The sequence below is a fragment of the Trachypithecus francoisi genome, unplaced genomic scaffold (assembly GCF_009764315.1).
Source record: "Trachypithecus francoisi isolate TF-2019V2 unplaced genomic scaffold, Tfra_2.0 Lachesis_group18, whole genome shotgun sequence".
Taxonomy (NCBI): Eukaryota; Metazoa; Chordata; class Mammalia; order Primates; family Cercopithecidae; genus Trachypithecus; species Trachypithecus francoisi.
This window is the reverse complement of record NW_022681463.1, coordinates 29930906-29956232: the sequence shown is the minus strand read 5'-3', so window position 1 is coordinate 29956232 and position 25327 is coordinate 29930906. Positions and strand designations below refer to the sequence as shown.

At 38.9% G+C, this 25327-nt stretch overlaps 1 non-coding gene across 1 annotated transcript; it reads right to left on the bottom strand.

Moving 5' to 3' along the window:
* Positions 1–1004: 1004 nt before the first annotated feature.
* Positions 1005–1110, bottom strand: LOC117063797. Its single transcript, XR_004429082.1, has one exon. It is a non-coding gene; the product is annotated as a U6 spliceosomal RNA (small nuclear RNA).
* Between the last annotated feature and the right edge of the window lie 24217 nt (positions 1111–25327).

Below are 25327 nucleotides of genomic sequence, written 5' to 3'. Positions count from 1 at the left end.
ACAGGTGTGAGCCACCTCATGTGCTGGCATTATAATTTATGCTGTTTAATTTAATACCACAGCAAATATGTATAGATAGTGTATTTTATGTCAATTGAAATCCAGTGACTGGAGCAGGGAGGGAGATTCATATCATGGAACTCAAGACTCGTAACCTAAGTCTTTATTATTATTTGCAGAGCAAACAATGCTTTTTTCTTTATTGTGAGATCATACAGGAAGTGGAAATATTATGCACTACCTTCCCTGTCATATTAAAGGAGCTATGGGAAAATGGTCTATGTACAGGCAGAGAGGTGACTGTTGGATACCAAACAACTGAAAACACCTTCTTGCATTTAAATTTTGGATTACTTTCCCTTTAGAAATAAGGCATAAGTAGAATAGAACTTGGCACTTCAAAATTTGAATTTTTAAGAAGTTTTTCTTACATAAAAATATTTTCCTAAATAAAAATACATGAGCTACCCATTTGTGGATATGATTTATAAAATGTGTAAAAAGAAATTATGGTTTAATTGTTTAGGGAAAAAAATTTGAAATAGCTTTGATTACTAATTAACAAATTACATGAGAGAAAGTTCAGCTGAACCTCTGATACACTAAAAATAAAGTAATATTTTTTCGTGGTAAAAAATACTTTTCAACCAGAACAACTCATTGTAATGTGTTCCTGTGTGAAAATATAAATGGGTATTTTTCCTGCTAATTTTGACAATTAAATTAGTCTTAGTAATAATATGCCTAAACCTAACAAGAACATATTAGATGGTTTTGAGAAGTTTAGTTTCGGTTCATAAAACCCTTGTTATTATTTATTTGTTTATTTTTATTTTACTATTTATTTTAATACAAAGCTTTGGCATTAGCAATTTTATAAAAAATAAAATATACTAAAATAAATTCTTGTGTGGCGTGATTGGTAAATGATCCACAAAAATAGGTTCTTTTTTTTTTTTTTTCCTTCAAGGCAATCAGTCAGAAAGCAGGCCTTTTCTCTTCAAATAAATATGAACTATTTCATAAATTTACATGGCATCGTTGTGCAGAGGTCACATTAATCTCTGTATCATTCCAATTTTTTCATATATGTGCTGCCAAAGAGAGCACCATAAGTCTTGTAAAAGTATATTTGGCTCATGTGTGGAATTGACCCAATTCAGACTTGCTAAGTCTGGGAGATCAAAACTCTTGTTTAATGTCTTCAGGAACATAGCCCTGTTGAGAATATCACATACATTAAGTAAAACAAGACAATTTTTCCTATTTGGGAACTTGAATGAGTAACATACCTACTTGATCTTTCTTCCCTTACTATTTGATATGTCTTTTATTTATGTATAAAAAAGTTATAGCACATTTCTTAAACCTTTCACGGAATAAAAGAAAATTCCATTATTCATTCTTCCAGTAAAATATGAGCTCAGCTATGACTTGCAGCCTCCACAAGTGTCAGACAAGTCAGATGACAGGTAAATTTTATTTTATTTTATTTTATTTTTTTTTTGAGACGGAGTCTTGCTCTGCCACCCAGGCTAGAGTGCAGTGGCCGGATCTCAGCTCACTGCAAGCTCTGCCTCCCGGGTTTAAGCCATTCTCCTGCCTCAGCCTCCCCAGTAGCTGGGACTACAGGCGCCCGCCTCGTCGCCCGGCTAGTTTTTTGTATTTTTAAGTAAAGACAGGGTTTCACCGTATTAGCCAGGATGGTTTCGATCTCCTGACCTCGTGATCCGCCCGTCTCGGCCTCCCAAAGTGCTGGGATTACAGGCTTGAGCCACCGCGCCCGGCCGACAGGTAAATTTTAAAGCCATTTAAGAATCTTTAGTAATGGAAAACAGTGCCAGCATCTGCCTCCTTTTGAGAAAAAAAATTTAATTAATTAATTAATATGATTCAATTCCCTTATTTGCTTAAAGCTATATTCTAAATATTTTGGAAATAAAGAAATATAAGATATAGTAACAAAACAGCGAACAATGCAAGACCACCAACTTAGTAAGTAGCATTAATTAATGTAGTATAGGCCACTGTTTCCAAGACTCTGATGTTCACATAAGTTACCTGATGATCTTGTTAAAATGCAGATTTTGATTCAGGAGGTTGGAGCAGGGCCTGAGAATATGTGTTCCTCCAATCTCCCAGGGGATGCCACTGCTGCTGGCCTATGAGCTCCCTGGAGGTTTGAAGGGGACGAACCAAAACTGCTGTATATGACACAGGCAACATTTTAAAAGGAAGAAAGAAAATCAGAAGTGACTCAGTGTCAGGAAAAATTGTAAAAGACCTTGAAATGGGCACACACACAGCAAGATTACTGGGCATTCTATTTTACGCAATCACCGGGTTATCTGATTCCCTGGGTATGCCACATTCATTGCCTTTAAGATATTTTACAACTCTGTAAATAATGAAGAACCCACAATAATGCAAATTATTCTATTTCCAATTGACTGTTGTAACTGCCCAATGGGTTCACCTTACTGGCTGTCTAGACAGAGCCAATTTATCAAGACACAGGAATAGCAATAGAGAAAGGGTAACTCACACAGAGCTGGCTGTGCAGGAGACCGGAGTTTTATTATTACTCAAATCAGTCTCCCCGAGAATTTGAGGATCAGAGTTTTAAAGGATAATTTAGTGAGTAGGGGCTCGGGAAGTGGAGAATGCTGACTGGTCGGGTTGGAGATGGAATCATAGGAAGTAGAAGCTGTCCTCTTACACTGAGTCGGTTCCTGGGTCGGGGCCACAAGACCAGGTGAGCCACTTTGTCCATCCAGGTTGTGCCAGCTAATCCATGGAGTACAGGATCTGCAAAATATCTCAGGCATGTATCTTTGGTTTTACAATAGTGATGTTATCCCCAGAAGCAATTTGGAGAGGTTTAGAATCTTACAGCCTCCAGGTGCATGACTTCTAAACCACAATTTCTCATCTTGTGGCTAATTTGTTAGTCCTACAAAAGCAGTCTAGTCCCCATGAAGAAAGGGGGTTTGTTTTGGGAAAGGAGTGTTTTTGTGTGAAACAAAGGTGAACCAAAGTAACCAAGTTCCTTCCAGAGTTAGTTTGGCTTATGACCAGGAATGAAGAAAGACAGCTTGGAGGTTAGAAGCAAGATGGAATCAGTGAGGTCAGATCTCTTTCACTGTAATAATTGTCTCAGTTATAATTTTGCAAAGGCAGCTTCATTATTGTCTTATAAATACTGAATTTTACTTACATTAGCAACTCAATTTAACATTTCTTATTGCATATGTGCATCTCCTCTCTGGGTTCTTCTATAAGCTACTTGTTACAGCCTCATGGCTGCCTTATTGATTAATAAGTAAATAAAATAATTGGCCTGTAGTCATTTTATGTTTGAATGAATCATAACGCTACCCTTTATAAAATTATCTTTGAACTAAGGAAATACTTTATTTAAGAAATAGAGCTTTGACATATAGGTAAGAAAGATTTAGGCCAAAAGGATGTTAAGAAAAATACATTCTAGTAAGAGAGAGATGAGAAAGGAAATAGGACAAGATATTGATGCATTTATGTAAGCAGCAGGTAAAAGTTTTCAGCGGTGAGGGTCAATCTAGGGGAAGAGCCAGGCTATCAAAAAAGCATTTCAACACACAGGCAGTATTTAAAGGAAATTAGTCTAGATATTGAGAGAAGAGAATACATGAGATAAAAAGAAAACTGAGAATTCCTAATATTGAAGTAATTTGTGACATGGTGATGGACATTTAGACCAAGAATTAACAAGATTTAATGAATGACTATATAAAAAGGAATAAGAGAGAAAGAAGACAAATAGACCATATGTTTTTCTTTTTAATTTTTATATTAAAATCTTTTCAAATGGCTGGGTGTGGAGGATCACGCCCATAATCCCAGCATTTTGGGAGTCTGAGGCAGGCAGATCACCTGAGGTCAAGACCAGTCTTGCTAACACAGTGAAGCCCCATCTCTACTAAAAATACAAAAATTAGCTGGGTGTGGTGGCATATGCTTGTAGTCCCAGCTACTCAGGAGGCTAAGGCAGGAGAATCGCTTGAACCCGGGAGGCAGAGGTTGCAATGAGCAGAGATCATGCCATTGTACTACAGCCTGGGCGACAGAGTGAGACTCCATAAAAAAACAAACAAACAAACAAACAAAAAACAAAAAACGTTTCAAACTTATAGAAAAGAAACAGAATTAGTATAGAAATTCTCATGCAACCATACTGACCATTTTAATAAATATTTGAAGTATTTAGTTCATTTTTCTCTCATCTGTTTTATTAACTTTTTGAGAGTAGATATGAGTATCATAATTGCAATAGATTTGAAGTGGACTTTAAAAAGAGAATGTTATTCCTCCTAAGAAGAAAAATAATAAATAGTTTTTAAAAAGTTAAGAAAAGCAGAGACTTAGAAGATAAGCTATTTTGGTGAATATACGTCTCAGTCAGAAAACACAATACAGCATTTAACTTGAAATTAACCCTACACACCACAATATTTCAGATAAATTTTTGGCCAAAAACCTGGTGAGATACCTCTCTTTCCTTCTTTCTGAGTACTGTAACAACTAAATATTTTTCTAAGTACCTTAATGAAAGATTTCTAACTTCAAGAGACAAATTGCTTTGTCCACACCATCTCTCTCTCTTTTTTTTCTTTTTTTTTGAGACGGAGTCTCTCTCTGTCGCCCAGGCTGGAGCGCAGTGGCCGGATCTCAGCTCACTGCAAGCTCCGCCTCCTGGGTTCACGCCATTCTCCTGTCTCAGCCTCCCGAGTATCTGGGACTACAGGCGCCCACCACCTCGCCCGGCTATTTTTTTGTATTTTTTAGTAGAGACGGGGTTTCACCGTGTTAGCCAGGATGGTCTCGATCTCCTGACCTCGTGATCCGCCCGTCTTGGCCTCCCAAAGTGCTGGGATTACAGGCTTGTGCCACTGCGCCCGGCCTATTTTTTTGATAAGAGACAGAAATTTGTTAAGATGTTCAAATGGGTAAAATTTCCGTGTGTGCAAAAGTGAAAAATTAAAATACCCACACCACATTGTATACATAGCTCTTTATTAACATCAACTATTCTTTAGTCACTATGATCCTGGATGGCTTCCTCCTTTATCCTTCAAATACAGCAAGGTATCTTGCATAATAATGGCACCTGAGCTGATGAACTTGGTTAAGCCTAGTCCATGGGTGGCCATTCAAAGTCAGGTGTTAAACCATAGTTCGTGGGCTATGTCTGGCCTGTTGCCTGCTGTTGTAGGGTGGGTCTAGAAAACTAGGAATAGTTTTTACATTTTTAAAAACATTTACAATATTAAATTAGTAAATAATATTTTGTGACATAAAAAACATATATCTGTAAATAAGGGTTTTTTTTTTTTTGAAACGGAGTCTCACTCCGTCACCCAGGCTGGAGTGCAGTGGCACCATCTCGGCTCACTGCAACCTCTGCCTCCGGATTCAAGTGATTCTCCTGCCTCAGCCTCCCCAGTAGCCGGAATTACAGGCATCTGCCACCACGCCCGGCTAATTTTTGTATTTTTAGTAGGTATGAGGTTTCACCATGTTGGCCAGGCTGGTCTCGAACTCCTGACCTCAGGTGATCTACACGCCTTGGCCTCTCAAAGTGTTGGGTGTAAGGGATAATTGGAAGGACGGCTGAGAAAGGAATGCGGTCAGTAGACCTAAGTTCAGGCAAGCTGATTTATTGTCAGTCCTGCCTGGCTACCTCCTGACAAAAGCAGAGGAGGCAGCCCCGCTTACAGACTACAGCAGGGCTTTATAGGGAGAGGAACTGGGTCAGGGTCGGGGAGCTGAGTTGGGTGTGCAGGAGGGCTGAGTCGGGGTGCAGGCGTCTTGACAGCATCCTAGAGATGTTTTTGCCAGCTTTATTATGCGAGGTGAGCAGACATGTTAACCGCATCCTGTAACCACAGCCTCTACAAACAGTTACTTGGAGGAGTCAGTGAAGGGGAATTTCTCTTTAGCCCTGGGGGAGCTCTGCGGAGGTCACAAAGGACTGCATTGTAAGACCTATGGGAAGGGAGGGAGAACAGTCTGATTGGGGTGACCCCAACACTGGGATTATAGACGTGAGCCACCGCACCCAGCCTGTAAATAAGGTTTTATTGGAACACACCATTCCATTTACTTATATGCCACCTTTGGCTTCATTGAACTGTGATGGTAGAGTTGAGTAGTTGTGACAAAAAAGGTTTGTCTCACAAAGTCTAAAATATTTGCATCTGGCCTTTTGCAGAAAAACACGTTGACATCTGCTCAAGGAATGCAAGGTGACCTGTTCTCTTTGTTTTTTTGTTTTGTCTTGTTTTTGTTTTTGTTTTTTGAGATGGAGTCTTGCTGTGTCCCCCAGGCTGGTGTGTGGGCTGCAGTGGCGTGATCTTGGCTCACCACAACCTCCGCCTCCCTGGTTCAAGCCATTCTCCTGCCTCAGCCTCCTGAGTAGCTGGGACTACAGGCTCATGCCACCGTACCCGGCAAATTTCTTTGTATTTTTAGTAGAGATAGGGTTTCACTGTGTTGCCTGGGCTGGTTTTGAATTCCTGAGCTCAGACAATCCGCCTGCCTCAGCCTCCCAAAATGCTAGGATTACAGGCGTGAGCCATCTGCACCAGGCCGACCTGTTCTCTTTTTTAGCTGTGAAACAATGGACAGTGATCATGGTGCTCAAAGACAAGTGTTTGTTGTAGTTTGTAATCCCAGAGGGCCACTTCCCTCTCGTCTTTTGGTAAAGTGTTACAGGTTGCACAAGTTAGAAAATGTGGAAATGAACTGCTCCCCATGACAGTTCTTCCTCTCCCTTGGGAATTGAATGGCCTAAGTCTTTTTCTACAGTTCCCTTCCAGTGATATGTTTTCAAGTCTACATTTTTCCTAGAGGAACAAAAAAATATTCAGCTGGAAAATGGCCAAAGCATCTTAGCTGAAAGGCTGGGTTCCCCAAGGGTCACATGACCCATTTCGCCCTTCAAGTTTTCATTCATTAGGAACAGATGAGTGCTAACCTCATAGTAGTTCTCAACCTTCCTAGGGGCATTTGGAAATGTTTAGAGGGGCGCTTTAAAAATTTTTCTTAAAAACATGGGAACCAGCTATCAGAATTTAAATAGGTAAATACCAGACGTATGAAACATCATGCAGTGCATATTACAGTGAACAATTATCCTTTCAAAAAATTCAAGGGTACACATATTGAGAAATACTGTTTTAGAGGATTAAAGACAAAACAAAACAAAACCCAAATCAAAACAAAAACTTTTATTGCCCCCCGTCTTTCAAGACAATCAGAAAGGACTGGGTGCCCATCTGACTCATCAACAACATGCCACAAGTAAAACAATAACACCCAGATGATGACAAGTGTCCAAACATCCCAACCACATGTAATTTTACTGCTGCCTTTCGGGAACGAGTTTTAAATTCTTTACTATTTTTTCACCACAGGTAAATTTAATTTAGAACTATATTCACAGCTGGGCGCGGTGGATCACGCCTGTTATCCTAGCACTTTGGAAGGCCGAGGGGGGTGGCTTACCTGAGGTCAGGAGTTTGACACAAGCCTGCCCAACATGGTGAAACCTCATCTCTACTAAAAATACAAAAATGAGTCAGGCGTGGTTGCGGGCGCCTGTAGTCCCAGCTACTTGGGAGACTGAGGCAGAAGAATCGCTTGAACCAGGAGGTTGAGGTTGCAGTGAGCTGGGATTGTGCCACTGCACTCCAGCCAAGGTGACAGAGCCAGACTCCATCTCAAAACAAAAACAAAAACAAAAAAAAACCTATATTCTCTCTATCATGTGATATTTTTTAAAAGATTACAAGCAAAAGTGTTTTCTTTCTTTTTTACTTATTTATTTTCTGTTTGTTTGTTTTATTTGAGATGGAATCTCGCCTTGCCACCCAGGCTCAAGTGCGGTGCTACAACCCCAGCTCAGGGCAACCTCCACCTCCTGGGTTCAAGCGATTTGCCTGTCTCAGCCTCCCCCCTAGCTAGAATTACAGATGTGCACCGCCATGCCCATCTAATGTTTATATTTTATTAGAGACAGGGTTTCACCATGTTAGGTCAAGCTAGTCTCAAACTCCCGACCCCAAGTGATCCACGTTCCTCGGCCTCCTTTAAGTGCTGGAATTGCAAGCATTAGCCACCACGCCCAGAGAAAAAAATGTTTTCTTTCAATTTGACCCATATTAAAATAATCTCCAAATGGCATCAAAATGAAAGCCATGACCTTTAAGGTTTTATTCCTATTTCTACATATTTTCCGAGGTGGACCATTTTACTTCAGCCAATGGTTAGGAGGTACAGGAGCCTTGTAGATTTTGGCCCTCACAGAGGGAAACTGTTTGAGGACTTAGTTAAATTGGTGCACCTAATTTTTTATGTTCAATATTAGAATTTACCAATAATTTCCCACTCTCAACATAGTGGCCCAATATTAGACCTATTGACCTCCTGGATTAAAGCCAGGAATTTTAACAGTATATAGAATGAAAAGAATTTCCAGATATTAAAGATGAGTTGATAAAACAAACCCACAATGGATGAAGGTAGCCATAATTTTGATAAGTTGGTATGTTACGGTTTCACTCTGTAAAATATTACCTGAGAGCTAGAGATACAATGTAGGTCTTGAATCTCTAATTAATTCACCAAATACTACCATTTTTTTCCCCCTGTATATTCATGTGATATATATTATGACTTAATTTTAAATATACTTTTCACTTTCCTAAACTTGTAAAGGCAAATGTTATATTATGCCTATGGTTATTTTTACCTAAAATAAAACAGCAGTTCTTTGGGCAGATTATGGGAAAGCCAGACTGAGAAGAAAACAAACTCTCGATACATTTAATCATCTTAAGCCAGAGTGCAAAGATTGTGATTAGATTCTTAGAGTGCATGGCCCACCCATGGGGCAGAGTTGTCTATCTCTCAAGAAAACTTGTCAGGCTTCCACCATTCAACCCATTTCAATGTTTGCCTCTACAATACAGCCTTATTAAAGCTTGGAAGGCATCCAAGAAATTCAAGCAAACTTTATGCAGACATAAATTTCTGTTAGAGCATACTTTTACCCTGATGATGAGGGAGTGGCTCAGTGTCATCCACCTTCCTGTCATGGGAAGGTTTCATGTCTTTAGTCATAATGGGTAAATGCCAATCCCAATCATTTTGGTTTGGGAATCTCACGGGATCTCGAAGCACCATACCCACTTTAGCGCGCATTTCCTTCACCATCACTATCCTGTTTATGCACCCATTTGCTTGCCTCCTGGGATTATACCATCTGCTTTGAGGGAACATACACATTTTTCATTATAAATATTTTCCTAAGCTATAATATGTATTTTCATGGGTTATTACAATTCCGATTTTAGTTTGTTAGGTATTTGTTATACACAGAAAATTGTCCTGTACACACCTTGACCTGAGGCCCTAATCATTAGAATACCAATGGCCAGACCAATACCCGTATAAATAAGGATAATGACTGTTTATAGTGCTTGACCCCGATACATGCCAAAAAATGTGTTTTTACACAGTGAGACTAGGTCCCTTAATTCCCTTTTATAAAGACTCACTTGACACCAAGAAAGGAAGAATGGAAACAAAATACTACCTTTGAATTAAAAGTTGAGGAACCATCTGCAAATCACTCAGCCACTCTAGTGCCTAAGGATATACCACCTACGAAAGGAGCTTCCGGGATTCTCATAAGACTCTTATCTGTTGGTACAGATTTTTCTTTCCTAGAATATTTCTCTAGTAAAGCAGCCAAAGTCCTAACAAGAAATTTCTTGGTGTTGATCTTTGTCTCAATCTACCCATAGCACTTCCATTAAAGGGGGTCTGGTATGTCCATTTCACCTTATGGCAACAAAATAACTTTCTTCAAGAAAGTCTGAGTAAGCATCTAAAAACTGACATTTCAAAGTAGCATTCTATTTGAAAGCTCAGAGACCAATATCATCAGTACTCCTCAGGGACCTGCCACAGGTTGCAAGTAGTTATACTGGCAGGAAGAGAAACCTATAGGGTCACATTTGATCTTGGCAATAAACACCAAGAAAAATGTATGCATGAAACCTGTATATGAGGCTCTCCTGGCACTGAGATTTTGGGGTTCCATGCAACTGTTTATGCACTTTGATTAATAGTTATGAAAACTCCATAATCTAATACCTAAACACAAGATATGTAATCTTCAGAAACAAACCATGCTATTTTTTCCCTCCTTTCTATATTTGCCTCCAAAAAACAACTAAAATCCCAAAGAGTACTTTATGTGGAAGTCTCTGATTTTCTCCTGTTGAACAATTCATTTGTTTTCAAGTATTAAATCAATAAGTGAGTTAATAGCCTCAGTTGCATTTCTTTTCTAAATCTCTCTGATCATTATACCATCTAAGCAATGAATTATGTTAACATTAAATTATGTTAGACTATACTATACTAAGTTCTAACATTTAGATTTTGCCATAATTAATAAAGTATTAATAAATTAAGTATTCCTGTGGCAGAGAAAAATAAAGATGAATTGCTATGCCTAACAGGTAAAATTTCTATTGATGACTGAAATATACTATCCTAAAAATCATTATGGTCAGTGATGACATACCAACAAAGTGGGTTTTAATAAAGAACTACCAATATTAAACAAACAAACAAAATAAGAACACTGAGTTTATAGAACTAGTACCACATCATTTACTTTTGTATTATACTCAGGGAATGTTCATGACTATCTGTTTCACAGGCTATGATAATAAGTTAAAAGAAGAAGTTTTGGAACATGCTATTACTTAGTTCCTTCACTCTGCAATTATAATCATAACTTTGCTGAATCTGGTTACAAAGAAAAGAAAATAACGAATGACGTTTTGGAGCAGGGAGCTCCTGAAATTTCACTCTGCATTTCCCCTTATCAGTCTATTTATGCTCTTGCTATTGAAGAAGGACCTTCTCTTTTCCCCAAGATAAACACTACTCAGCTCTAAAGACACACATAAGGGAGTTAAAATTACTTCCAGAAATGTCTTTCTCCACTGTATTCGAGTTGTGGTGTAAGTACAATTCAGCTGCCTCCTGACTCTCGGTGAGCTGTAAGCGTCAGGCTAGTATGATGGCCACCAGCACAGGATTCTTGTCCCTTCTGTCAGTTACCAAATAGGAGAAGAAAGAAAGATGTGGTAGTGTGTAATCTGGTGTTCTCACCAGCAGTGACCATCTGCAGCCAATGGAAATGTGAGGAAAAGGAGGAGGCCTAGATTCCAAACCCCAAATCCCACAAGTGCTATAAACCTTCAAGAGAGGAATTCAGCTGTTCTTGTCAAAGAAATAGGGCAGAGTAAAAAAAGGTCAGGGAAGAAAAAAAATAATTCCTAAGCTGTTTATTCCCTGCTAATTTTCTATTCTACACTGTTCAGTTTCCCTGAGCATTTGAGCTTATAGTAGCTTTGAACTGTATTATGAAGGAAAGCTTAGGACTTGGTTCCCTCACGAACAAAGTGACTTTGGATCATAATGCCATCACTGAATTTTTAAATTTGCCCTTTTTATAACCATATTACTGCCAGGTAAAGCCAGCTGGACTTCCTGGGTTTAGTTGGGGACTTGGAGAACTTTTCTGTCTAGCTAGAGGATTATAAACGCACCAATCAGCACTCTGTGTCTAGCTAAAGGATTGTGAATGCACGAATCAGCACTCTGTAAAAGCGCACCAATCAGCACTCTGTGTCTAGCTAAAGGATTGTAAATGCACCAGTCTTCACTCTGTAAAATGGACCAATCAGTGCTCTGCAAAATGGACCAATCAGCAGGATGTGGGTGGGGCCAAATAAGGGAATAAAAGCTGCCCCCCAGCCTTCAGTGGCAACCCTCTCAGGTACTCCTCCATGTTGTGGAGGCTTTGCTCTTTCCTGTTCATGGTATGTCTTGCTGCAGTTCACTCTTGAATGTCCGCACCGTTTTTTTTAAGAGCTGTAACACTTGCTGTGAAGGTCTGAGGCTTAATTCTTGAAGTCATTGAGACCATGAACCCACTGGAAGGAAGAAACTCCGTACACACCCTCTTTAAGAGCTGTAACACTCACTGTAAAGGTCTGCGACTTCCTTCTTGAAGTCAATGTGACCAAGAACCCACTGGAAGGAAACAAATTCCAGATATACTACATTTTCATTGTCATATTGTATTACACTCCAGCTAATGTATACACACACACACAATAAGCAATCAAAATATCAAGAGATTTAGAGATCAGCATTATGACTTGCTTCTATATTCTATTATATAATATGCAAATATTACCATAGAAATTTTAGCCATCTTCTTGAGTCATGAATTACCTCTTCATACACCAAAATATATATGGTAATTTTGAAGAAGCAAATGAAATTTTTTTTTTCTAGAACTAGGTTTCTTCAAAGTGAGAAGATAATTTGCATTATTATATACCCTATGCTGGAAGAGATCTGATTGGTAATGATATCGAATCTCAGTTTCATGCTTTCAGGGAGTCTTAATTTATAGATACTACTCTACTGTTGGAATTGGCATTGAAAAATAAGTTTGCCTATTTCTGTTGGGCTCTTTCAGAAATTTCTTAGAAACAGTTACTGAAATGGAGTTAAGACTCCAAAAGTTTTAAGAGGGGGAAAAAAAAGCCTGAGAAAGATGCAAAAAGAAGTATGATTGGGTAGTGGTTACTCTCAGACTGCAGTGCATGCTTGAACAAATCTTTCCAAATGAAGGAGGAGGTCCAGAGAATGACTGCTCGATAGAGAAGTCCCAAATAGGGTAGAAATGACTGTTTTGCTTGTTTATCCACTGCCTTGCTCATTTATGGGTTACAGTTCATCACAAGAAGAGCACAGCCTTAGCTTACAATCCAAACTGGACCCTGAATTAACAGTTAACTGCATTTCTTGCAAGAGAGCATCAAGTTTTCTTCTGAAAGGAGGTTTGAGCTGAGCATTTACATGTCTGAGAGTAAACTTGTAACAAGGAGACTTGTGAAAAGAATTACAGCCCCATCTTTGCATTTGGTCTTGGGACCACAAATAATACTCATCATTTTCTCTCCCACTATTCATTCTAAATTATTCTCTCCTTAGCTACCACTTCTTCGAGTCCCTTTAATTTGCCTGATAGTTTGATCTAAACCCTTGTTTTGGAGGTATCTGAATAATTGATAACCTTTCCACAGAATTAGTTATTGCAGGTGTTCATTTACAGTCAGTTGGCAAGGATATGCCAATAGATACAAGAGATTTTTGCCTGAATTTAACATATGCACCTCTGTGCCACCTCTGAGTAAATGCAGAGAGTTACCTTTGCCTAATCAGGGGCAACTACCTCTGTTAAGATGAATACTCTTCTTATTGCCTATTGGTCTGGGGACATAAGGAGCCCAAAGTTTCTAGCCAGCAGCCATAGCTTTTAAGTCAAAGAAACCTGGATTTGTCCCAAGGCAAGAGTGCACAGTCTTTGAGGATCAGAGTTACAGGGACAGGAAGTCCAAGTCCCTTAGAGAGTCAATAGAAGTGATAAGTTGGCCAACTTTGGCCCCCACCCTCAGTTTCCCCAACAAACATTTCTTTCTTTCCCCAACAAACATCTCCTAGGAGACAAAATGCCCTTCGATGCAATGCTCTCTAATTTTGTGTGAAAATACACTATGCCCTGGAGGATGGCAACCAATATTTACATGCTGTTTCCTCCAAGACGACACTTCAGTGTGTCTTTGGAACACGCCACTCTAATACTCTATTATTCTAATACTTCTAGACAGAAGCTGCTGGTGGTGGGGGTATGTGATATGACCAATAGATCCCATGGTCATAGGACCATCCAGCATCTTCTACACTGCTGAATTGATTTCCTGTTTAAATGTTGTGCTTGAGAATCAGATTTGTAAGTCTCTTCAAGGGGTGCTAGCTGAAGCTCTGTGGGTAGCAAAGGTAAAATTATAGCTGAAATTGTGATCTATTCCTGTGAGAACAAATTGAGATAGTTTCCATCATAGCCATTTCATCTCTACAAGTAATAACATCTAACTGGGGCTCTTGTTCTATGTTGTTGACAGGTTGCACTTTCAAAAGCAGAAGTAGCTAGATCTGTAAGGGCAAGTGGTCCAAGTTGTTGGAATAATGCATAACTTCATTATCTGAAACCATGATGCCACAAAATTCTTAATTTCTCTTGGAACTTGTGTTTTGTAACTGAAGTCCGATGAGACAATGAAACGTACAAGTAAGCATAGGAGATACTCACAGTATCTGAGTCCACCACAATGTCTCAATAGTGCATTTACATATAGTGTTCATGATGAGTCATGAAAACAAACTTTTGCAGATTGATAATGTGTGGGAGTTTAAGGAGACTCAAAGCAATGAGTACAAGGAAAGTATGTTATGTCTGCTGCACAGTAAGCACTGGTGTTGATGGTTCTGAATTATCGTGTTCAAGCCAGAATTTGCTTTGCTAGCAGAATAGCAATGACATCATGGATTGTGTTGTTCGAAAAATATGTTGAAGTATTAACTCCCAGTACCTGAGAATATTAACTAATTTAGAGTTAAGGTTAGAATCCTGACCTCCAGAACTATGAGATAATACGTTGCTGCTGTTTAAGCCACCTAGTTTATAGTACTTTATTACATCAACCCTAGGAAACTAATTCAGATGATGTAAGAAACATGAAAGCACAAGGAACACTATTACATGTTTTCTTTCCTGTATTACCTCCCTATATTACTTCTGCATAATTGTCAACCCTCTAATGCTGGAAATGGCCACACAGGCAGGAAAAGAAAAACAAAGTAACCCATAGTTTCTTTTCCTTTATTTCTTTCCTGTTTTGCTGTAAAAGGCAGAATGTTGATATAATGCACAAATATCGAAAAGGGAAATAAAGAGTTAAGTCAGATTGGATAGCACGTCCAGTGTTCTAGCAAGAACAAAATAAATATGCAAGTATGAAATATAAGTTGTTTATTAATTGCATTCTGCTTTTTATTATCCATCTGTGGGATATTGATGCAACCTAGATATAACCATCAGATTCTACTTTTTAAATTTATTATTTTGTGCATGCATTTTAGATGCTTGAGTCATCATGCCAGTTAATGCAACCTCCTACATTGACATATTTTTCCAGGAAGACGAGGCATATTTTTTTTCCATTTGGATCTTCACCTTATGCTGGAGTGTGGTTCTGCTCTCCTGATGACCCAAGATGAGACCCTAATGCTGTAGTAGTCAGTAAGTGATCTCATCTAACTACTTCCTCTTCTGGACCATTCCCAGCATCGATATGGTGGTTGGGTTCTGAGACAGATTTAGGAAGGCAGAAAGGATTATTTGGGTTATAGTCTCAAAGAAAAGAAAAGGGTCAAAGCTTGGTTGCGCAGGGCAGCCATCAAATTAGAAACAGACCTGACAAAGTGCTTTCTCTGAGAAAAGAATATATTGGCTAAGAAGCTGAAGCAGACCCTGAGGCAGCTAATCATTGTGTTTAAAGCTGGGCAGTCTTTCCCAAAAAAGTATTTAAGCAAAAAAGCTCTGTATTTTCCACATTACCTAATTTTTCTATCAATATTTCAAAAGGAAATTTGTAAGTATTGTTATATTGCAGTAATAAACAGAAGTTTACCTTTTTGAGAAAAGTTCCCATCCACCTTAGCAGTTCTTACTTAAAAAATGGTTAATAGTCTCAATTCTTCTTGCTAGCAGAGAAGAGACAAACTAAATAGGTCAATACGTCTTTAAGTCTTTGAAGGAGAATGGTGTCTTGGAATAAAAAAAAACACTATAATTTTAATGAAAATATCACATATATTCTCATTAAAAAACTATCTTAGATCTAAATTGGTGTTTTCATCAAACGCTAGGAGAAGTGTGGTAGCTGTTATCAGAATTAACACTGAGATTCCAGATTTTTTGCATAATGAGTGTAGAGTATATAAACTCAATATATTTTTGCTAAATTAATTAGGATTGGTGAAAGACACTGTGGAACAAGTAAAATATTGTCAGCACTCAATGCAATACAAAATTAATTTCTCCTTTTTATCATAACTCTTTAAACTAATTAATTCCTTGTCCACCAAGGACAGGAAGTCCTCTAGTCCAACTTCCTTTCATCTATTAGAATTACATCTACACAATGTTGGAGCTTGGGCCTGGTCAGAGGTGATTGGATCATGGAGGTGAATTTTCCTTTCGGTGTTGTTCTCATGATAGTGAGTTGTCATGAGATCTGGTTGTTTAAAAATGTGTGTCACCTCCCACTCCTCTCTCTTTCTCTTGCTCCTGCCATGTAAGACATGTCTGCTTCCCCTTCAACTTCTGCCATGATTTTAAGTTTCCTGAAGGCTTCCAAGTCATGCTTCCTGTAGACCCTGTGGAATTGTGAGTCAGTTAAACCTCTTTTCTTTATAATTGTCCAGTGTCAGGTATTTCTTTATAGCAGTGCAAGAATAGACTAATACTCTGAAGGGCAGGATTTATACATGATTGCAAAATTTAAATAATTACTAATTCATTGTCTATCAGTATAGAAGTGTGCTAGAACACTGAGGAAAATTTGCATTTCTCATTACCATAGAAATCATAGAAATACATAGCTAAATTGCAATATTTATTATGGTGTACCATGAGATGTCATGCAGTAAGTGTTATTAAACAAAATAGAATATCATACATGCAATTTGTTGATTTGTTAAGGACACATTAAGTTTAAAATATAATAGCGTATTTAATAGCCCTGAACAATATTACTGAGATTTTCAACTTATATGATCCTTTAAATAATATACTGTCTGTATTAGCTTCATTTTACCTTTGGGGTACCATTGGTCTTTCCCTAAAGAGAGTACAATGAGTAAAACCCAGACTGTGATTTATCTTTCTACAAGAACCTGTCCCATGCCTTTTGCAGCTTTTCTTGTAAAGTAGATTGATTATCTGGTGGTGCTGGATTTTTAGCCTTACATGGATGTGGTGGAGTCCAAATTGCTTGTGCCTTCTTTACACTGGGCAGGTGCTCTCCAATGGACTTAGTTGTCAGCATTGTTTCTTACAAACAGCTTGTAAGAATTCCTTGTAATGTTGAGCCTGTACTTTCTGAACATTATTATTATTATTATTTTGATACGGAGTTTCTCTCTTGTTGCCCAGCCTGGAGTGCAGTGGCGCGATCTTGGCACACCACAACCTCTGCCTCCCAGGTTAAAGTGATTCTCCTGCCTCAGCCTCCTGAGTAACTGGGACTACAGGCATGCGCCACCAAGCCCGGCTAATTTTGCATTATTAGTAGAGAGGGGGTTTCTCCATGTTGGTCAGGCTGGTCTCAAACTCCCAGCCTCAGGTGATCTGCCCACCTCGGCCTCTCAAAGGGTTAGGATTACAGGCGTGAGCCACGATGCCCGGTCTGAACATTATTTTAATAGCTATAGAACTGTAAGCAATGGATGTACCATGATTTATTTCATAAATCCTTTTAGACAGACTTTAGTATTGATTGGATGTACGTTTTTTCTGTTGTAGAGTTGCATCAAACGACTCTGGACAAGATATTCACCCAGTTACTTAAACATTTCTTATGATGAACTCTTAACTACGTGTAGAATTGCTGGATCAGAATAGATTTAGAGATTTTAGATACACTTTGGTCTTTTGATCATCATCAAGCCCATGAAAGCATATTGTATTTTTCATTTGCACTATGTTAAGCAAAACACTGACCACTGCATATGTAAAAACCAATTTTAAAATACAATTGGTCAAAATGTAGTAGTTAATTTTTATTGTAGAAAAAATATAAAGAAAAATTTAAAGAAAAAATAAATGTACATATATGTTTGAGAATTTTATAAATGAAGAAAAAAATTAAAAAACTTGTCCTGTCAAATATGTGGACCTAGTACTAAAAATAGCATCTCAAAACATTGTTAGCATCTCCTAGTCCTGTTTCTTATTACTCAACATCCGTAACCTTGTCCTTACAGAGTTTTTCACAGTAATGGCATTCGTACGTTTACAGATCTCAGCCTCACATCCTCAATAGAACATTTGCAGCCCTCTTCACAGTGGACACACAGGTGCGCTCTTTCTCTCTGTTACACACACACACACACACACACTTTCTCTTTTTCTGGGGTGAGGGGAACAAGAAGCAGCTATGAGGCCCGAATCTAAAATTGAGAGGTGACAACGTGCTAGCAGCCCTCGCTAGCTCTCGGCGCCTCCTCGGCCTCAGTGTCCGCTCTGGCCCTGCTCAAGGAGCCCTTCAGCCCACTACTGCCCTATGGGGGCCCCTCTCTGGGGCTGGCCAAGGCTGGAGCCGGCTCCCTCTGGTCCTGGGGAGGTGTGAAGAGAGAGGCAGGGGCAGGAGCAGGGGCTGTGAGCGGTGCTGGTGGGCCGGTGTGGGTTCCGGGTGGGCACGGGCTTAGTCGCCCCACACTCTGTGCAGCCAGTCAGTGCCTGCTGGGCTTGATCAGAGGACGAGCTACCTCTGGGCTGACACAGTGTCTGGGCTAGGTCCCGCGAAGTCTTGCAGGGACTGCCATTGAGAGGTGAAGCCACTGGGCTTCTGGGTCCGGTGGAGACGTGGAGAACTTTTCTGTCTAGCTAAAGGTTTGTAAACGCACCAATCAGCACTCTGTGTCTAGCTAAATGTTTGTAAATGCACCATTCAGCACTCTGAGTCTAGCTAAAGGTTTGTAAACACACCAATCAGTGCTCTGTGCCTAGCTAATCTAGTGGGGACTTGGAGAACTTTTGTGTCTGGCTAAAGAATTGTAAACATACCATTCAGCACCCTGTCAAAACGGACCAATCAGCTCTCTGTAAAATCGACCAATCAGCAGGATGTCGATGGGGTCAGATAAGGGAATAAAAGCAGGCTGCCCCAGCAAGCAGCAGCAACCCGCTGGGGTCCCCTTCCGTGCTGTGGAAGGTGTGTTCTTTTGATCTTCACGATAAATCTTGCTGCTGCTCACTCTTTGGGTCCGAGCTGCCTTTATGAGCTGTAATACCCACTGCAAACGTCTGCACCTTAACTCATGAAACCAGCGAGACCACGAACCCACCGGGAGGGATGAACAACTCTGTACGTGCCACCTTTGTGAACTGTAACACTCACCGCTAAAGTCTGCAGCTTCACTCCTGAAGCCAGCGAGACCATGAACCCATGAGAAGGAAGAAACTGACACATCTGAACATCTGAAGGAACAAACTCTGGACACACCATCTTTAAGAACAGTAACACTGCGAGGGTCCACGGCTTCATTCTTGAAGTCAGTGAGACCAAAAACCCACCAATTCTGGACACAAAATGATAAAGAATACTGCTCCATTATGCAGTATACATATTATGTATTAGTTTGCTCTCTTGTTCCACATTTTTGCTTTTAAATCATATATTTCTCTAACATTCTAGTTGCTAAGTTTAAAGCCATGGTTTATTCTATTTATAATGGAATAAAAGTTCTTATTAGTAGGTCTTTAATAGGCTCTATATGTGTATTATTTCAGGGGAATTTGAAAGGCAGATTTTCTTCCTCAATAAGTCTCCCCCAAATCTCCATATGTGTCTTAGTTTCTTTAAATCACTTTTTGGAGTGCAGCTTTTATTGGGTTTTAAATTGTAAATACCTCTGGATTGGTAACAACTTTGTCACAACACCTGGAATGAGAAATTTATAATAGCTCTGTCCTGCTTGTGAAAAATACGTAGAAACTCCCCAAATTAAGAGGAATCAGGTTAATTGTATTTAATAGATATATAAGTATAGCTATTTGTATATAACATATTGGTAAGCATAATTATTTGAACACTTTCAAAACTCACATGTTAAGATATGAATATTTCATTTGCTTAAGTTTACACTGTTACAAATAAGTAACACTGTTAGCACCTTTGGGTAGATGAAGCTTAGGCGAGATAATTGGAGCAAAGCCGTTCGACCAATAAAGGTTAGAGCTGAAATTGAAATCTAAGTCTAGTCAACTACAGTGACTAAAATTTTAAGTACAAGAGAAAGCACATAAAATAATTCCAGAATTCTGGATATTACTTTAGATGGACAGGCCTCAGTAGGAAATTGTAAGGGAAAACAGAAAAGTCAAGAACCAGTCCAATTTAGCCACTATAAAGTAGCTTTTATAGAAGTACTAAATTGTAGAAAGGTGAAAAAAATTACTGTTTTGCTTAGGCTGAATTTATTAACTGGCTGCTGTCTCAAATTCTGTTAAGTTTGCAGTTTATTTTTCATATTTGAAATCAATTATTAAATCACATATTATTTTTTACACCTACCTTCCAGCCAGAAAAAAATGCCCACTGTTTGTTAAACTTTGCACATAGATATTCATTTCTTAATTCTATCATTATTTATTAGGTGACTGCTGTTTTCCAGCCACTGTGATAGATGGATGAAATAGTTACATAAATCAAAAGTAAACATTAAGAGTGATAAGGACAGGGATAGAGATATGTGCAGGTTGCTGCAGAATATTTAAGATGGAGTTACTTACGCAGAAATGGCACCAAGATGAAGCCAAGAAATTAAAACATTGCTTCACTCTTTCACAGTGTGTTTGTACCACTTTTAAAAAGAAGTTTTTATTTAATATAGGTAAAGGCTTTAAAATCCAAAACTCTCAAAAAAGTATAAACTAAGTAAAAATGTTTAATTTCAAGAAACAAACAGATACGCATTGAATTTATTGCTAAATAAGTTGTTTTTTTTACAAAGTTAGATGGTCAAAATGAAGTCCTCTGTAGTTTTTCAGCTTTAGAATTATTACTAAATAGGCATTTTCCACTGTCAATCAAATTATATAGTTTTTATTTTAAAAGAGTCATTGGAAATGTAATTCTGTGGTGAAGGCTTATTACTCATGGAATCCTGAGGTAAAGGAGTAGACAAGTGACAGACATTGGTTAGCACTGCCATTGTGCTTTCTGCATGGGCCCTTAAATTATAGATAGTTAATTAGATTGAGAAGACTTAGCATGTCAGAAAGACAATATGAGAGAATGACAACTTGAGAAAGACCAGACCACAAATTAGGGTGCAGGCAGTTTGTTGCAATGTGTAGTTGAGGGCATCGGTTCAGCAAAAAATGACAACTTTTCTAAAACAAGAATTAGTAGTCTGTGTAAGGATGCATTTGATACAGCAAAACACAGCACAATGAAGTAAAAAAAATTTCTGTCTTATGCAAATTGACTACATATATTTTTAATAAAGAATCTGGCATTTAAATTTTGACTTCTGCATTTGATCGACTCTATTATCATTTTGCAGATTTTATGTTTCTATATAACTAAATATAACACCTGATTCTGTTTTTCGATGTCTCTCGAGCAAATCAAGAAAAAATCTGTATCTTTTGAAATAGGAACACTCTTAATAGATAAAATGTCCTGAGACAAAACCTCACTTGGGTTTTTATGATATAATTTAGAATTCAATGAGAAATTTAGATTTGGCGTGCTCATAGGCTTGACGGCACAGTCCTGTAAAATTGTTAGCTTTACTCGTCCTAACACTAAAGAGATAAGTAAGACTAATATTCCGAGTACCATTAATCTTTTCTGTTGAATTGTTTACCTGGGAGATGGATGAGTACATAGCTCCTGTACCAGCAACTTTATCTAGACTGTTTCTGTGTCACCTTGATATTTCAATACCTAACAATATTAGCTGGAAGAGATAATCCACAGAAGACCTCAAATTGCCAGGGTTTATTTTAGCCCGCTATGCTCCTCTTGTAGTAGTTGATAATTTGTTGAATTAAGAATCAGAATCATATTCTTTTAGGCATTTTTCTATCCAACTTTAACTACAAAATAAGATGTGACATTGACATTCTTTTGTTTACTGTACTGCCTATATTAGAATTGATGTTAGAATTTAAACCGTAGCTTACGATGCATTTATTTCCTAATTAATACTTTTCAACAGTGAAAAAAAAGTTAAATATTCACCAAACACTTATGTATGTATGTATGTATGTATGTATGTATGTATGTATTTATTTATTTTTGAGACGGAGTCTCGCTCTGTCGACCAGGCTGGAGTGCAGTGGTGCGATCTAGGCTCACTGTAAGCTCCACCTCCCGGGTTCCCGCCATTTTCCTGCCTCAGCCTCCCAAGAAGCTGGGACTACAGGCGTCCGACACCACGCCCAGCTAATTTATTTTTTGTATTTTTAGTAGAGATGGGGTTTCACCGGGTTTGCCAGGATGGTCTTGATCTCCTGACCCCGTGATCTGCCCGCCTCGGCCTCCCAAAGTGCTGGGATTACAGGGGTGAGTCACCGCGCCTGGCCACCAAATACTTATTGATCTAACAGATAAGTTGGCCAGATGTGGTACCTCACACCTGTAATCCCAGCAGTTTGGGAGGCTGAGGCAGGCAGATCACTTGAGGCCAGGAGTTGGAGACCAGCCTGGTCAATACAGTGAACCCCATCTCTACCAAAAATATAAAAGTTAGTCAGACATGGTGGTGCGTGCCTATAATCCCAGCTACTTGGGAGGCTGAAGCAGGAGAATTGCTTGAACCCAGGAGGCGGAAGTTGCAGTGAGTGGAGATCATGCCACTGTACTCCAGCCCGATGACAGAGTAAGACTGTCTCAAAAATGATAATAATAATAAATAGTAATATAGAAGTTTACAGACATTTTTGGAAGGGCCAGATAATAAAAATGGCAAGATAGGAGATGGATCATACACAGCTTTGTGGGTGAGAATTCTGTTTCATTCTTGATGTAATTCAAGCTTGTCCAGCCTGTGGCCTGTGGCCCTGGACAGCTTTGAATGGGGTCCAATAAGAATTTAGAAACCTTTGTAAAACATTATGAGACTTTTTGCAATTTTTTTCTTTTTTAGCTCATCAGTTAGTGTTAGTGAATTTTATAGGTGGCCCCATAAAATGTAGCCCAGGGAAACCAAAAGATTGGACACCCCAGATAACTGAAACTCATAATATATTTCAAGTAGAGGAGTTAATATGGTCTGATTTAGGCTCTGATAGATTGTGTCAGCTGCCTTGAAGAGATAGTAATATGGAAAATAGCGAGAAAACAAATGTAATTGTCTAAAAGAGTAACAATGGAGCTTGAGATAGGGTGTTGGTAGTGACAGTGGCAAAAGGGGACAAATTTGGATACATTTTAGAGATAGACTCAACAGGATTTTCTGATGAATGAAAGAAAATGGGATGGAAATAAAAGAATCACAGATAACTATAAGATTTGGTTGGACCCACTGGGTGTTTGCTCAGATGAGACCTGAAAAGAAAGTTTTTTGGGGAGATCTGGTTAACAAGGGTTCTGTTTTGATCAAGCTATAAGTGAAACATCAGTTAGATATTCACATGGAGAGGTTAAGTATGCAATGGAATGTACATACCTGCAAATTCAGAAAAAAATATACATGCTGTAAAAACAGATTTGAGATATGAATCTCAAATGTGTGTACTGATTACATTAGAAGCCATAGAATAGGATGAGGTTATCTGCAAAGAATATTTCCACGGCAAAGAAAATGACATCCATATCAGAGTCACAAGATACTCCAACATTTCAAAGCTTGAACAGAACAGTAAGAGCCAGTGTACATGATTAAGAAGAGACGGCTTTTGAAGTAGGAGAAAACACAAGAACTTGGAGCCTCAGACTTCTGTCACAAGAAAGAGAAAATGGTCTATTATCTCAGATGTTACTGAGATGTCAAATAAAAGAAGAACCTCGAAGTCATAGGTAAATTTGACTGTATCATCTATTTTGATATTTACAAGGACATTTTCATGAATTTGTGGCAATGGAAATTGAGGAAAAAGTGTGAGAAGATAGTTTAGAAACAATAACTTATATACTTCTATTTTCAGAAGTTTTGTTATGATATGGGAACAGGAGAATAGAGTGGTTAACTAGAGAGGTTTGCAGGCAAGTTTTTTTTTCAGACAGGGTCTTGTTCTGTTGTCCAGGCTGGAGTGAAGCAGCCAAATCTAGTACTCTCTGTAACTTCAAACTCCTTGGCTCAGGTGATCCTCTCGCTTCTGCTTCCTGAGTAACTAGAATCACACTTGGGTAAGTTTTTAATGTTTTATAGAGACGGGGTCTCACTATGTTGCCCAGGCTGGTCTCTAACTCCTGGGCTCCAATAAGCCTTCCACTTAGGTTCCTCAAAGCATTAGGATTACAGGCATGAACCACCACAGTCAGTCTGGGAAGTTTCCTGTTTTAAAAGAGGGAATGTTGACTGGGATGGGGTGGGTATGGCAGGGCACTGGGGAGATGTTGATCAACGGATACAAAATTGCAGTTAAATAGGAGGAATAAGTTCAAGAGAGCAATTATAGAACATAATACAGTTAATAACAATGCACCGTATTATTGAAAATCACTGAAAGTAGATTTTGTTGTCACCACAAAAAAAGTGTGTAAGGTAATGCATATGTTAATTAGCTCGATTTAGCTATTCCACAATGTATACATATTTGAAACGTTATGTTGTCAATGATAAATACATGCCATTTGTATTTATCAACTTAAAAATAAAATAATTATGAACATTAAAAAGGCAATATGGGGTTGTGATTATGCCTTTGGTGATGTCATCCCTGTAGGGTGGGAGTAATTAATGATGCAACAACACTGAGGAGAGGGATGAGCACAGCAGTCGTTGACTGAAACAGGAGGAGATCCAGAGCATAATGAGAGACTTTGGTCATTGATCAGCACAAGGTCACATCACTCATCGTAAGACAAGGGAAGGCAGTGAGCATATGTACAGCTGAGGATGGACAACTGACTTGTTAGTGGAAAGATGGAGAAAATCCCCTCTGCATGCAAATTGTTTTTTTTTTTTTTTTGAGATGGAGTCTCGCTCTGTCGCCCGGGCTGGAGTGCAGTGGCCGGATCTCAGCTCACTGCAAGCTCCGCCTCCCGGGTTTGTGCCATTCTCCCGCCTCAGCCTCCGGAGTAGCTGGGACTACAGGCGCCCGCCACCTCGCCCGGCTAGTTTTTTTTTTTTTTGTATTTTTTAGTAGAGACGGGGTTTCACCGTGTTAGCCAGGATGGTCTCGATCTCCTGACCTCGTGATCCACCCGTCTCGGCCTCCCAAAGTGCTGGGATTACAGGCTTGAGCCACCGCGCCCGGCTCTGCATGCAAATTTGATATAAAGTCATGAGTTTTAGGGCTAGGAAGCAAGGAGAAATGGAGATAGAATATGGAAAATAATGCAAACAACAAAATGTGAGTATACAGGAGGACTGCACTACAATTTCT